This window comes from Muntiacus reevesi, chromosome 9 (assembly GCF_963930625.1).
Source record: "Muntiacus reevesi chromosome 9, mMunRee1.1, whole genome shotgun sequence".
Taxonomy (NCBI): Eukaryota; Metazoa; Chordata; class Mammalia; order Artiodactyla; family Cervidae; genus Muntiacus; species Muntiacus reevesi.
The window spans coordinates 7381025-7394419 of NC_089257.1; the positions used below are offsets into that span (position 1 = coordinate 7381025).

General features: G+C 37.0%; 2 pseudogenes; both read right to left on the minus strand.

The window, feature by feature from the left end:
• Positions 1–406: 406 nt before the first annotated feature.
• Positions 407–1350, minus strand: LOC136175426 (olfactory receptor 5D13-like; annotated as a pseudogene).
• Positions 1351–7986: 6636 nt separating this feature from the next.
• On the minus strand, positions 7987–11864 carry LOC136175427 (olfactory receptor 5D13-like; annotated as a pseudogene).
• Between the last annotated feature and the right edge of the window lie 1531 nt (positions 11865–13395).

The window sequence follows — 13395 nt, forward strand, 5'->3', positions numbered from 1 at the left end:
GAAGGTGAAGAATCTCCCTGAAATGCAGGAAACCCAGGTTCATTCCCTGGGTCAGAAAGATCCCCTGGAGAAGGCAATGGCTACCCACTCCAGTATTCTTGCCTGGAGACTTCCATGGACAGAAGAACCTGGCAGGCTACAGTTCATGGGGTGGCAAAGAGTCAGACATGACTGAACAACTCACAGCTTCACTTTGCATACACTCACAACACACATCATTTTACACATGATATACAGCTATTTTATTTGACATTGAACTGAACAGAACCTAAGAGATCAAATGGACAATTTATGACTCTAAATTTATGATCTAGTGAGTTGACTGCATAATTTGAGTCATCATCTCTACAAGAAGATTTAATTAACACTATATAATAGATCAAATTTCTTTTGGAAATATATATCTTCAACCAAATTGTATTAAGTGATTCATTAATTTCCTGACACTCTCTTTTACATCTTTGTTCCTGAGGCTATAGATCAGAGGGTTCAGCATGAAACTCACCACTATATAAAATAGAGAACCTACTTTGACCATGAGCCATGAGTTTTTGGACCCGGGTACACAATAAAGGAACAGGATAGTCCCTTGGAACACGGTGAGGGCGGTCAGATGGGAGGCACAAGTAGAGAAGGCTTTTTGGCGCCCCCCAGCAGAGGGCATTTTTCTGATAGTGGCAAAGATGGAAATATAAGTAGTGAGGATAATTGCCAGGCTGGCCACCTCATTGAATATGGCGATGGCACAACAGAGCACTTGGCTGATGAAGGGGTCAGAGCAGGAGACGGAGACAGTGACAGAGTGCTCACAGAGGAAATTATTTATGATGCTGGACCCACAGAAGGATGACGCCAGGAGAGAGCAGGTGAGTGTCAGGGAGGAGACCGCACCCCACGTGTAGGGGCCGGCCACTAGCGATGCACAGAGCTTTGGGGACATGACCCCTGGGTAGAGCAGAGGCTTGCAAACGGCCACAAATCGGTCATGGGCCATCACTGCCAACAGGAACGCCTCTGCCACTGCGAACATACAACCGAGAAGAGCTGCGAGATGCATCCCGTGAAAGAGATGGTTCTGTCTTCCACAGCCAAATTCTCCAGGAGTTTGGGTGTAACTGTGGTGGAATAGCAGAAATCAACAAAGGACAAGTGACCGAGAAGAAAGTACATGGGGGTGTGGAGTCTGGGACTGATCCTGATGATGGCGATCATGCCCAGGTTCCCCACCGCGGTGAATGCATAGACGGTGAGGAAAACCAGGAACAAGGGAACCTGGAGGTCGGGATGCTCTGAGAAGCCCGAGAGGGTGAGTGTGGCTCCGGCACTCTGATTTCCTTCAGCAAACCACATAATTGTTGGAGAAAATCTGAGACAGTGATAGTAAAATAATAACAATGATAATGATGACAGTGCATGGATATCACATTTATCGTGCAGCAGACATTGTGTTAAAATATTGGTACCTTCGTTTTGACCACTAAATAAGACTTTGAATTTCAAAACAAGCAGTCTCATATTTTACAAAGGGAAATGGAAGCGTGTATGATTTAAGACACGTGTTTGAATTAACACAGCCTGCTTGTGATGAGTTTGAAGTTGATCATGAGTGACAGAAATCGAATTTAGTTAGTTTAGAGTTAGACATATTTCTTTAGTGTTGTAGAAAAACATGTTTTTCTCAGTTCCACCAATCTGAAAGTCTGTGTTGTTTAGTGGGAGTAACATAACAATAAATGAAAACATAGCCCTCAAATTTATTTTAAAAAGCAGGAGGAGTAATAGTTTTAGAGGCCGTAGTACTTCTATTCTTATGTTCAAACAGAAGATCATTGAAAAGGCAGAGGTCATGAGTCACCACAATAATTTTCACATTTTGGAAAACATAAATGCACAATGAAGGAAATAAAGCCCTAACTTTAGGTTTTTCAATGATTCCAGTCTGATGGTAAAATTATTGGCTTTGTGTTCAGTGCAGCAATCTGGTAAAGTAATGAAGTTTATTATAATTCGTGGTGCCCTCACGTCTGCTTTCTTTCCCATTTGACTATTTATCGTTTGTCTCACATAGTGTCACTGATGTCACTCATTGTCTCACTGATGCTCTCAATGTAGTCTTTGAAATTCTTTGATCAATATCTCTTTGCCGGACCAGCCGGGAGATTTCAGCGAGCAACACGACGCGTTCCTTTAGGCTAAGAAATAAAGACACAGGACAGATGGGGTCGAGAGGATCGCTGCAGTCAACGATGCTCCTTTATTTCTCTAAGCTTCATTTATACTTAAACCAAGAAGGAGACATCACAAAGAAAATTCTTCCCCATGTACATCATCTTAAGATAACAATAATTAGAACTCTCACTAGGCGTCAGAGCACAGGAATGGCATCCTGATTTAGATTAGGGGTAATCATAAAAAGGCTGTCTGTCTGCGTCTTGTGTGCATTCAAGGCTTACTAGTGTTGTGTTTATCTTTGGATAGTAAATTCAGAGGGGTGGCGGGACAGAGAGCTATGTCCTTGAAGGAACCCTCGATAATCAAGGCAGCTCCCAGAGTCAGCTCTTTCAAGCCGCTCCCCGCATCTCTTAACTTGCTATCAATATTTTTAATCTAATAAATTTATTAGGAATATTATAGCATTCACTGCTTATAGAATATCTGAATTACAGAGTAACTTAAAATATATTTTTCTCAACTCTTTCACATTCTATACTGTTTCTCAAGAAAATCAGAGAATACAGTAATAAACACAAGTGGTTACATGGTCACCCTCAACACTTCTGGTGACAGGAATATTGAGTTTGTTTAAAATAATCTTGCTTTGAGTCATACAATCATTATTTGTACACATTATTTTGAGAAAGCAAAAGCATCTTGTACTGGTAAGCAGTTTATCACAACAGAAGTATATTTATTTAGCAAAGATTTTAAAATAAGTTAACCAATAACAAGCACGCATCTGAAATATTCATTATTAAAGGGACTATTAGTTCGACCCTCATAAACACAGATGCAATTTTAGTTTTGTCTGACCATGTGAAGGGAGAAATTTTTTCATTATTTCTTGAATAGCTTTATGGTACTTTTGAGACTCAAAAAATGTTTTTCCTATATGCAGAAAAGGGAATCGGTGGGAAGATGAAAAGAGCTAGTGACAGACACACTGGCACAATGAAAGAAGCAAGGAGCTGAAAACTCAGATTTAAATTCAGTTCCAAGCTTTGGCATTCACTGTATGATCTTTGGTGAGTCACTCAGATTTTATGAGCCTCAACTTCTTTATCAGTAATAATGACATGATCATATATATTTTATAGGTGTATAAGTATTAAGTTAGGAAATGACATTAATATAATTAGCACAAAGTCTGACTGTCGTGCAGTTTAAAATGTATAGGTTTTCCCACCCTCATCCATTTTAATTCTTAATACGCTGAATAACTGGTATTATTTTTAAACACATATTATTTTAAACAATCTAAGAAACAGATAAAGGTTCAAAGCTGGCAGCAACAATAGTGCAGGGACAGTCTGTGATGTCAAGGAGTAGCTCAGCTCTTTTTCTGAACTTCCTCTTGGCCCTGTCATGCTAATTCATCGATCACTATCCTTCAATAAATTGTCTCTGTTTCCCCTGCTTTCTCATTATCATCTGACCCTTATTAGTCATCCCTTTTTAATCTCATGGTCACCTCGGCTCAGCCAGCTTCCCTGTGCTGCTGCTGCCCTGCACTGTGAGAAAATCAGTTTCTCCTTCTCTTGGTTACTGTGGCTGTTATGGCAATTTCTGACTCTTTAAACTTTAATTTCTCCCTATTAACTAATTTATCAAGTCTAAATTTCTCTGCTTGGTTTTACATAAACCCTTATCCTAGCTATATTCTTCAAATTTCAACCTTCTTTAATCAAGTCAGTATTCTCAGAATATAATGCCTGTAATTTCCTCTTTTCTTGCATACTGATGCAGCACTTGAACAATATATAAAGCATTTCATGCAAATCACTATCACCAGGACACTTTCCTTTTCACTTCAGTCATATTTTCCGAACCCTTGACATACCTGCAGACATTACTGTCAGAAAAATGGAATTGTATATTATGGGGTTCATTATTATTTTATACATATGATTCTTACCTTCTTTCAGCTCAATTTTGAGGCATTGAGGAATTCCCAGGCATTATAATATTCTTTTAAAAAATTTCACTGTGACTACTCTGAGAAGCACAGTGTGGATATTCTCAAAGCAAAATCCAGGATGATACCCCAGTGAAGGGGGAGGAGATCAAAGCTCAGCCTTCCGGAAAATGGTCTTGGGAGACATTATCGCACAAAGACTGACAGCGTGTCCACTGCTTTAGAGGTTTCAGGATCTCAGTATTCCCCAAAGGAGGGAAAAGAACCAAGATAGATCATCCCACCTGAAAGCAACTCACCTGAAAATCCTGTTTCTACTATTAATTGTCTCCAGGGGAGTGTCCACTCAGAATTCAAACATCATGTAAAACATTAAGGAGTTAATCAATATAGGAGGAGCCCACAAAAATTTAATGTGACTTGAATGTACTTCTTTCTTAATATCCAGGAAAACTGAGAGAAAGGAAGAAACAGAGAGAGAGAGAGAGATTTGGAAGCTGTATCTGATTCCTATGAACAGAACGTAGGGCTTATGTCTGCTTCCGTGACCTTGGGGATTTAGACCCTAGAGAGTATTTCTTGAGCTATTTATTTTTATATCACACATCAATAAATTAGCTTGAATGCTTTTTTTTTCATGTGGTAATTTGCAAGAAGGTAGTTCCTTCTGAATCACTGGAGATGGCACCTCAAATAGTCCATTTCATGAATTTCTTCAAAAATAATTATAAAAAAAATACATGAACTGAATAAGAAAACTTGATGACTACAATAAAACCCAAAATGAAAGATAAACAAGCAAAAATGAAACTGTTCAGAGATATTAACTGCTATTATATATATTTGCTGTGTGATTTTTCTTTCCCATTCTGTGTCTGAAGTGCATGTGTTTTGAGATGTATAAGCAATATAACCTGGTCTCTGATTTTGTTGCTTAACTTAAATATTATTGTCTTCAGAAACAGTGATGCTCTTCACTGAAACTAAATTGTGTTTTCTTCTAAATATAAGCAATCAACACTTTCAAATTTATATTAATACAATTAAATAATACAGTGTCTTAAAAATGGAAAATGCATTTTGGAAACATGTTTAAATCTCTAAAACCTCTGAGTGTCAATCAATCCATTGGTTCTACTATACTGAAATATCACAGTTAGATTCACTGTCTTGCCTGGTGGCTCGGTGGTAAAAAAAGAAAAAAAAAATCACCTGCAGTGCAGGAGATGTAGGTTCTATCCCTGCTTGGAGTCAGGAATAACCCTTAGTAAAGAAAATGGCCACCCACTCCAGTATTCTTGCCTGGGAAATCTGTTGGACAGAGAAGCCTGGTGGGCTGCAGTCCATGGATACGCAAAAGATTTGGACACAATTTAGCAACTAAACAGCAGCAACAAATGCTTCCCCTAGGCTCCTGACAACCTGACCAACGCTTGCCAGGCTCTACCAGGAAGGGATAACACACCAGAGGCTGTTTCCCACCAGGCACAGAATTATTGTACATAGTGTGGTCTTGATCCAAAATCCCACAGGTCTGCATGGCTATTCTCTCACTGAGACAGGATTGAGTCCCACGAGGCATCTTCCCCCCATTGCTGACCCGTCTGTACCCTGGACTACTTTGGAGCCAGTATCTACACCCTAGTCACCCAGAGCTAGCAACCTTGTTGGATATTAGTTTTCCACGCTGCACAACAAACTGCCACCAACTTCGAGGCTGAAACTGCTATCACGGTTTCTGCAGCATCATAGTCGGGAAGTGCTTGTGTAACTTCACAAGATACTGGTGAACTATTCTCAAAGTTATTTAACCCTGTACTCTTACCTGAAATGCATAAGCATTTAACTTGCTCCACATTTTCAGCAGTATTTGAATCTCTTATTCATTTTAAATATTCTAAATGGAGTAGAGTAGTTTCTCCTTGTGGTTTAAGTTTTAATTTTAATAAGAATGTCATTGATAACTAGCTATGCTTAGTATTTTTTCAGGTGTTTATTTGTGTGTTCTGTTTTGTCAAATGTGTGCTCAGACAGTTCATCAAAACTTTAAGTAGGCTTTCTTCTTGTGTTGAGTATAAAGACTACCTCTGTGTGTTTTACACTGAAATTATTTATCAAATGTAAGTTTTGCAAATACTTACTCACAATCTATGGCTTGTATTTTCACTTTATTAATGGTGTCATTTATGCTTAAGAAACTTTAACCAAATATTTTAATGGCAATGAAGCACCTTTTATTGTTTTTTAAAAATCCATCCTTTTTATGTTCATTCAAAAAAACTATCATCCTAACTTATGAAAGATTTTTTCTGTTTTATGCTAAATATTTTTTAGTTTTCATTTTTATGTTTACATCTATGATTCATTCATCTATGATTCCTTGGAAGGAAAGCTATGACAATCCTAGACAGTGTATTAGAAAGCAGATAAACACCAATACAGTATACTAACGCATATATATGGCATTTAAAAAGATGATAATGATAACCCTATATGCAGGACAGAAAAAGAGACACAGATGTATAGAACAGACTTTTGGACTCTATGGGAGAAGGCGAGGGTGGGATGATCTGAGAGAATAGCATTGAAACATGTATATTATCAAGTGTGAAACAGATCACCAGCCCAGGTTGGATGCATGAGACAAGTGCTCAGGGCTGGTGCACTGGGAAGACCCAGAGGGATGGGGTAGGGAGGCAGGTGGGAGGGGGGATCAGGATGGGGAACACATGTAAATCCATGGCTGATTCATGTCAATGTATGGCAAAAACCACTACAATATTGTAAAGTAATTAGCCTCCAACTAATCAAAATAAATGAAAAAATAATAATAATTTTTAAAAAAGCACAGAGCCATCACTTTTTTGACAAAGGTCCATATAGTCCAAGTTATGGTTTTTCCAGTAATCATGTATAGATGTGTGTGTTGGACCGTAAAGAAGGCTGAGTACCAAATTGTTGCTTTCAAATATTGGTGCTGGAGAAAACTCTTGAGAGTCCCTTGAACAGCAAGGAGGTCAAACCAGGTCAATCCTAGAGGAGATCAACCCTGAATTCTCATTGGAAGGACTGAGGCTGAAGCTGAAGCTCCAACACTTTGGCCACCAGATGAGAAGAGTTGACTCATTGGAAAAGACCCTGATGCTGGGAAATGTTGAGGGCAGGCAGAGAACTGGGCAACAGAGGATGAGATAGTTGGATAACTTCACTGACTTAATGGACATGAGTATGAGCAAACTCTGTGATATAGTGAAAGACAGATTGCTGTCATGCATGCCTAAGCACTTTAGTCTAAGACAGCACTTGGCCATTGTATGATTGGAATAATTGTGTTGTTGGTTGGTTAGTCATATTTTATTGTTATTGTGTATTTGATTGATTAGTTCTTGGAGTTCATGTTGCCCTCCTGTCTTTAATTTTCCCAGACTTGTGTTTTGAAGAGGATGTCATAAACAGTTTTATTCATTCTTTGTATGAAGCTTGAACTTTCTCCTTAATCATTTTTCTTATGTTGTACATGCCAACTTGGCCAAAGCAGAAATAATAGCTTATTTCATCATATACCCATAAACTTTTAATACATTTGAATTCACTCAAAAATAATTTATAAAGACTACAAAAAGCAGTCATTTTTTAAAAATTTTGGTTTACATATGGTTTACAGCTATTTTACTAAACATTGATGTATGCAAAAGTCAACAATCATCAATAAGATGCTATCCTGCCATAGATATATTAACTTAAAGTATATTTATCAAAAGATTTGAATCATCAATTACACTGCAAAAATAGAACAATCTGTAGCATAGGATATCAATTTTTTTTTCAGAAATAAAATAATGACTTTTAAAATGTTATGTGGAGTGACAAAGCGGTTTTGTGAAAAGTAATCTTGTGAATGTATTTTTTACTTCTTTGTTCCTCAAGCTGTAGATCAAGGGGTTCAGCATAGGAATCAGTACTGTGTAGAACACAGAAGTCACTTTGACTGTGAGCCAAGATGTTTTGGGGTTAGGGATGCAGAAAAGGAAAAGGATGTTTCCATGGAAGATGCTGATGGCTGTCAGATGGGAAGCACAGGTGGAGAAGGTTTTCCAGCGCCCACTTGCAGAAGGCATCCCCATAACAGTGATAAAAATGAACATATAGGACATCAGAATAATCACCAGGCTGCTCGCCTCATTGAATATGGCAATAATAGAGCATAACATATGAGTGATATAGGGATCTGAGCAGGAGACAGAAACAATTACAGAGTGGTCACAGATAAAATTATTTAAGGTGCTAGACTTGCAATAGGATAACGCAAGAAGAAAGTATGTGAGTGTCACGGAGCACATTACACCCCAGGAGTAAGAGCCAGCCACCAAGAGAGCACAGCGCTTCGGGGACATCGCAGCGGCATAGAGCAAGGGGCTGCAGACTGCCACGAAGCGGTCATAGGCCATCGCTGCTAACATGAACGTTTCTGCTACTCCAAATAGGCAAGTGAAACAAAATTGCACAATGCAACCAGAGAAAGAGATAGTTCTGTCTTCCACAATCAAATTCTACAACAGTTTGGGTGTAACTACAGTAGAAAAACAGAAATCAACAAAGGACAAGTGACTAAGGAAAAGTACATGACCGTGTGGAGTTTTGAATTGACCTTGGTAATTATGATCATGCCTAAATTCCCCACCACAGTGACTGTGTAGATAGACAAGAAAACAAGGAAAAGTGGGACCAGGAGTTCTGGATATTCTGAAAAGCCCAGGAGAATAAATGTGGGTATGATACTATGATTTCCTTCTGATCAGCATGATTCCTGTTGAACAAAGGACCAAACATTATTCCTGAAAAACAGAAATGAATAGAAAAGAGAAACAGAGAAGGCAGAAGCTTCATGTTTCTATGGAGTTGGTATATATTCTCCAGGTATGGTCCTCAAACCACCAGCAGCAGGGACACCTTAGACTACGTTAGGGATGCAAATTCTCAAGCCCCGTCTCCAACGTCCTGAATCAAAACCCCTGGAATGGAGCCCACAATTTGTGATTTATCCAGCCTTCCAGGTGATTTAAGATGCATGATAAATTATGAGAACCACTAAAATACAGACTATTCATCCTATCGTTTAAAATTTAGCCCTTCATTAGTATGTTTAATATACAACTAAAATATAAATTTGGAATACAAGATAAATTGTAAATCACAAGATTTTGAGATGCCAAAAAGAAGCAGAGTACTTTGTTATGGTTCTAAGGATCAAGGAGATCACATGATGTGTAAAAGGTGCCGTATAAATCTTAGTATAATTTTCTTTATATTCTAGTCATATTAAGAAGTAAGCACCCATAAAGTTTGTGAATTGGCATAAATCTTAAGTTGTAACTAGTTTATGCCTTCCATCTTGTGCTTAAATTAATTATAGAATCTTATTCATGAAATAATCATGCACCTTCCATAAGAAACTACATTAAGATTATACTGCCTCCTGGGATAATTTTTGAGTTTTTATATTGACATTTTGCTTAACATTGATTCAGTCATTAATTAAATCTAATTAACTTATATTAATTATTTGTAAATGTGATTTTAGATAATCTATTTTAATATATAAGGCTTCCACAGTGACTTAATGGTAAAGAATCCACCTTCAATGTAGGAGAAACAGGTTCAATTCCTGGGTGAGGAAGATTCCCTGGAGAAGAAAATGGCAACCCACCCCGGTATTGCTGCGGGCCTCCCTGATGCCTGAGTCAGTAAATAATCCACCTGCAATGCAGGAGACCTGAGTTCAATCCCTAGGTCGGGAAGATCCCCTGGAGAAGGAGATGGCAACCCACTCCAGTATGACTTAGCAGCTAAACCTTTTTGATATATATCTAAAATTATAAATGAGTGTTAGTTGCTCTCTCATGTCTAACTCTTTGAAAAACAACGGATTCTAGCCCACCAGGTTTCTCTGTACCTGTGATTCTCCAGGTAAGAATACTGGAGTGGATTTCCATTCCCTTCTCCAGGGGATCTTCCCAACTCAGAGATCAAACCCAGGTCTACTGCAGACAGATTCTTTACAGTCTCAGCCACCAATATATAATTAAATATATAATATAAAATATATATGATGTTATGAGAAACAAAAGGATATAACTTATATTTATGAATTATATATAATTAATTATTATACTTGCCAACAATAATTTTATACTAAATGCATTCAAGATGCAGTGAAAACTACAAATTTTCTCTACCAATGAGTAAACCTCTGTTACAAGGCAAACTTGGAGAAGATGGGGAAGCAAGAGCTGCAATGCCTTAAAATGAATGGCCCCAAGATACAAACATAAACCTTCAGTAAAATTAGATGGATGGTCTGTTTCATCTTAGTTTTGTCCAGATCAAGTGTCAGGCTACGGACTCAGCTCCATGAAGGCCTACTTGATATCCACTACAAACAACCCTAGGCATAAATAATATGTCATCAGAATATTTTTTCCAATAGCTAGAGGGACTGGGCAGATACACTGTAAATATCCATTATTATTCAGAGTATTTTAATAAATGGCTTTCCTTCAACATTTGAAAATATTAGCAACACCCCACTATATTAGGAAGACTGGAACCACTGTTTTAGTTTACTGATGCAATACTCACATCAATAACGAAACAGACTGAAAACTTGATTTAGTGTTCAACCTTAGCAATTTCAAATGATTTTGGAGAAAGTCAGTGGATTAATGGTAGGTTTGTACTCAAATTGGAACTAGGTTTATAGAATTACAGAATTCTGTGTATTTTTGCAATTTCCCTATTGCTCATTGCTTCCAGTTTCAGTAATACAAATCTTAATTGTCAAAACCACTTCATGCCATATTAGTGCAAATTAAAATGTTTCTGATCATAGAAAGGGATCATCTATAGCTTGTGGAGTAGTCTATATGAGCTGTAGCTCCATCTTTTCCACTTAATTTGAAAGATACAGAAAGAAACATGAACTGACCTGAAACCAGATGTTCTTGATTAATTTACTGAGAATTTCTTTTTAGGATTAATGAATCTCAGGTATATTTCTTCTCAGTATTCAAACATTCTTTAAGATATTAAAAGACTTTAGGCTTGCCAAAATGGTAGTATATTTCAATGAGCATGGCAGTAAAATGGCGTTTTATTTCTAGGGACATTAGAAATATCAAAAAATACAAAGAAAAAGTTAAAAGCTGAACTCACAGTCTAAATTCTGCCAAACCCTGGGTCTTATATTTCCCCCCATGACCATGAATATATGAAGTACACAGAATTGTAATTGGAGTAATACCCAGTGGACCACAAACCATTTAATTAGGTGAGACACTGTCTCTTGTGTCATTTTAGTGGATGCATTTTCTTCTAAATCATTAAAGATAATTACACCACCACATCTATCCCATTAATTACTTTTTTTGATATTGAACTTTTGAAACAACAGGTATTCATCAAATAAACATGAAATGTAGACTTTGAAATATGAAAAAAAGATATAGAAATAATTGTTATTAACTGCATGTCAAATCCAGCATTCAAGTTTATAGTAGAGAAACTTGACCAGCTCTGCCTTAAGCAAAAGATAAAGGTGGTCTTCTCCAGTGATGTAATATGGATATCATTCACCCTGATATGATGTCATGAGAAAAGCTTCACCTCTGTGGTAAAACCATACTGAAAATCTACAATACCAGTTTAACGTGAGAGAATCATTAGGTAAACCCATATCCGGAAACATTCTTCAGAATACCTCACCAATATTCCTTAGAATTGTCAAAGGCAAGAAAAAACAAGAAAGGAGTGAAACACTGTTTCAGACCAGAGGATACTGAGGAGATGTGAAAATTAATCCAATATGGCACCCCGGATTACATCTCAGAAAGAAAAGAGTGTATTAGCGGGAAAAAACAAACCAGATGGAATCTAAATAAAATTTAAATTTTAGTCATCATAATATACCATTAATTCTTTCTTAAATTTTATTTTATTGCATAAGAGCACAATATGAGATCTACCCTCTTAAGATATTTTTAAGCGTACAATACACTACTGTTGACGACACATATAATTTTGTACAGTACACTGTGTGTGTCTTGCTAAGTTGAAACTTCTTGACCATTGATTCGTAAATTCCCGCTTCTCTCTCCACTAGCCTCTGATAACTATTATTCCACTCCTTGATTCTAATATATCATATAAGTGGAATCCTTCAGTATTTGTCTTTCTATGACTGACATTTTCATTTAGCATAATGTCTTCAAGTTTCATCCATGTAGTCACATATTACACAATTTCCATCTTTTTAAAGGTCAGATTGTATTCCTCTGTTTACATATGCACTAAGAGCACAATATGAGATCTACCCTCTTAAGATATTTTTAAGCGTACAATACACTACTGTTGACGACACATATAATTTTGTACAGTACACTGTGTGTGTCTTGCTAAGTTGAAACTTCTTGACCATTGATTCGTAAATTCCCGCTTCTCTCTCCACTAGCCTCTGATAACTATTATTCCACTCCTTGATTCTAATATATCATATAAGTGGAATCCTTCAGTATTTGTCTTTCTATGACTGACATTTTCATTTAGCATAATGTCTTCAAGTTTCATCCATGTAGTCACATATTACACAATTTCCATCTTTTTAAAGGTCAGATTGTATTCCTCTGTTTACATATGCACCACATTCTTTTATCCAACTATCTGTCCATAGACATTTCAGTTGTTTCCACACCCTGGCTATTGTGAATGGTTCTACAGTGAGTGTGGGAATGCTAAAATATTTTTGAAAGCTTGACCTCAAATTTATAGGATAATACCCATAAGAAGGATTTCTGGATCATTTAGAACTTAATTTTCAACTTAATAGAGAACCTCTATACTATTTTCCATAGCAGCTACAACATTTCAAATTCCTACTAACAATGTACAGTGAGGTGTGATGAAAACTCTGAAATATCCTTGCAACTTATTTTTTAAATTCAAAATTATATAATCTATTTTTAAAATGCCATCATTCACATTAGTAGTCCCATTTTATTTTATCTTCAATACTACAACCAGCTCTGCTTTATGCCAACATGCTATCAATTCTGAACTGAAAATGTATAAATGTAATATGTAGCTGTCAGTATCACCACTTTACATTATTTTGGTATAACATTTGCCAGACTTTATTTTTAGTTTCTGTGACTGTCAGTGTGTTGGATACTGGTTGAGGGGTAGTTTTGGGGAGTAGTAAGCAATATTTT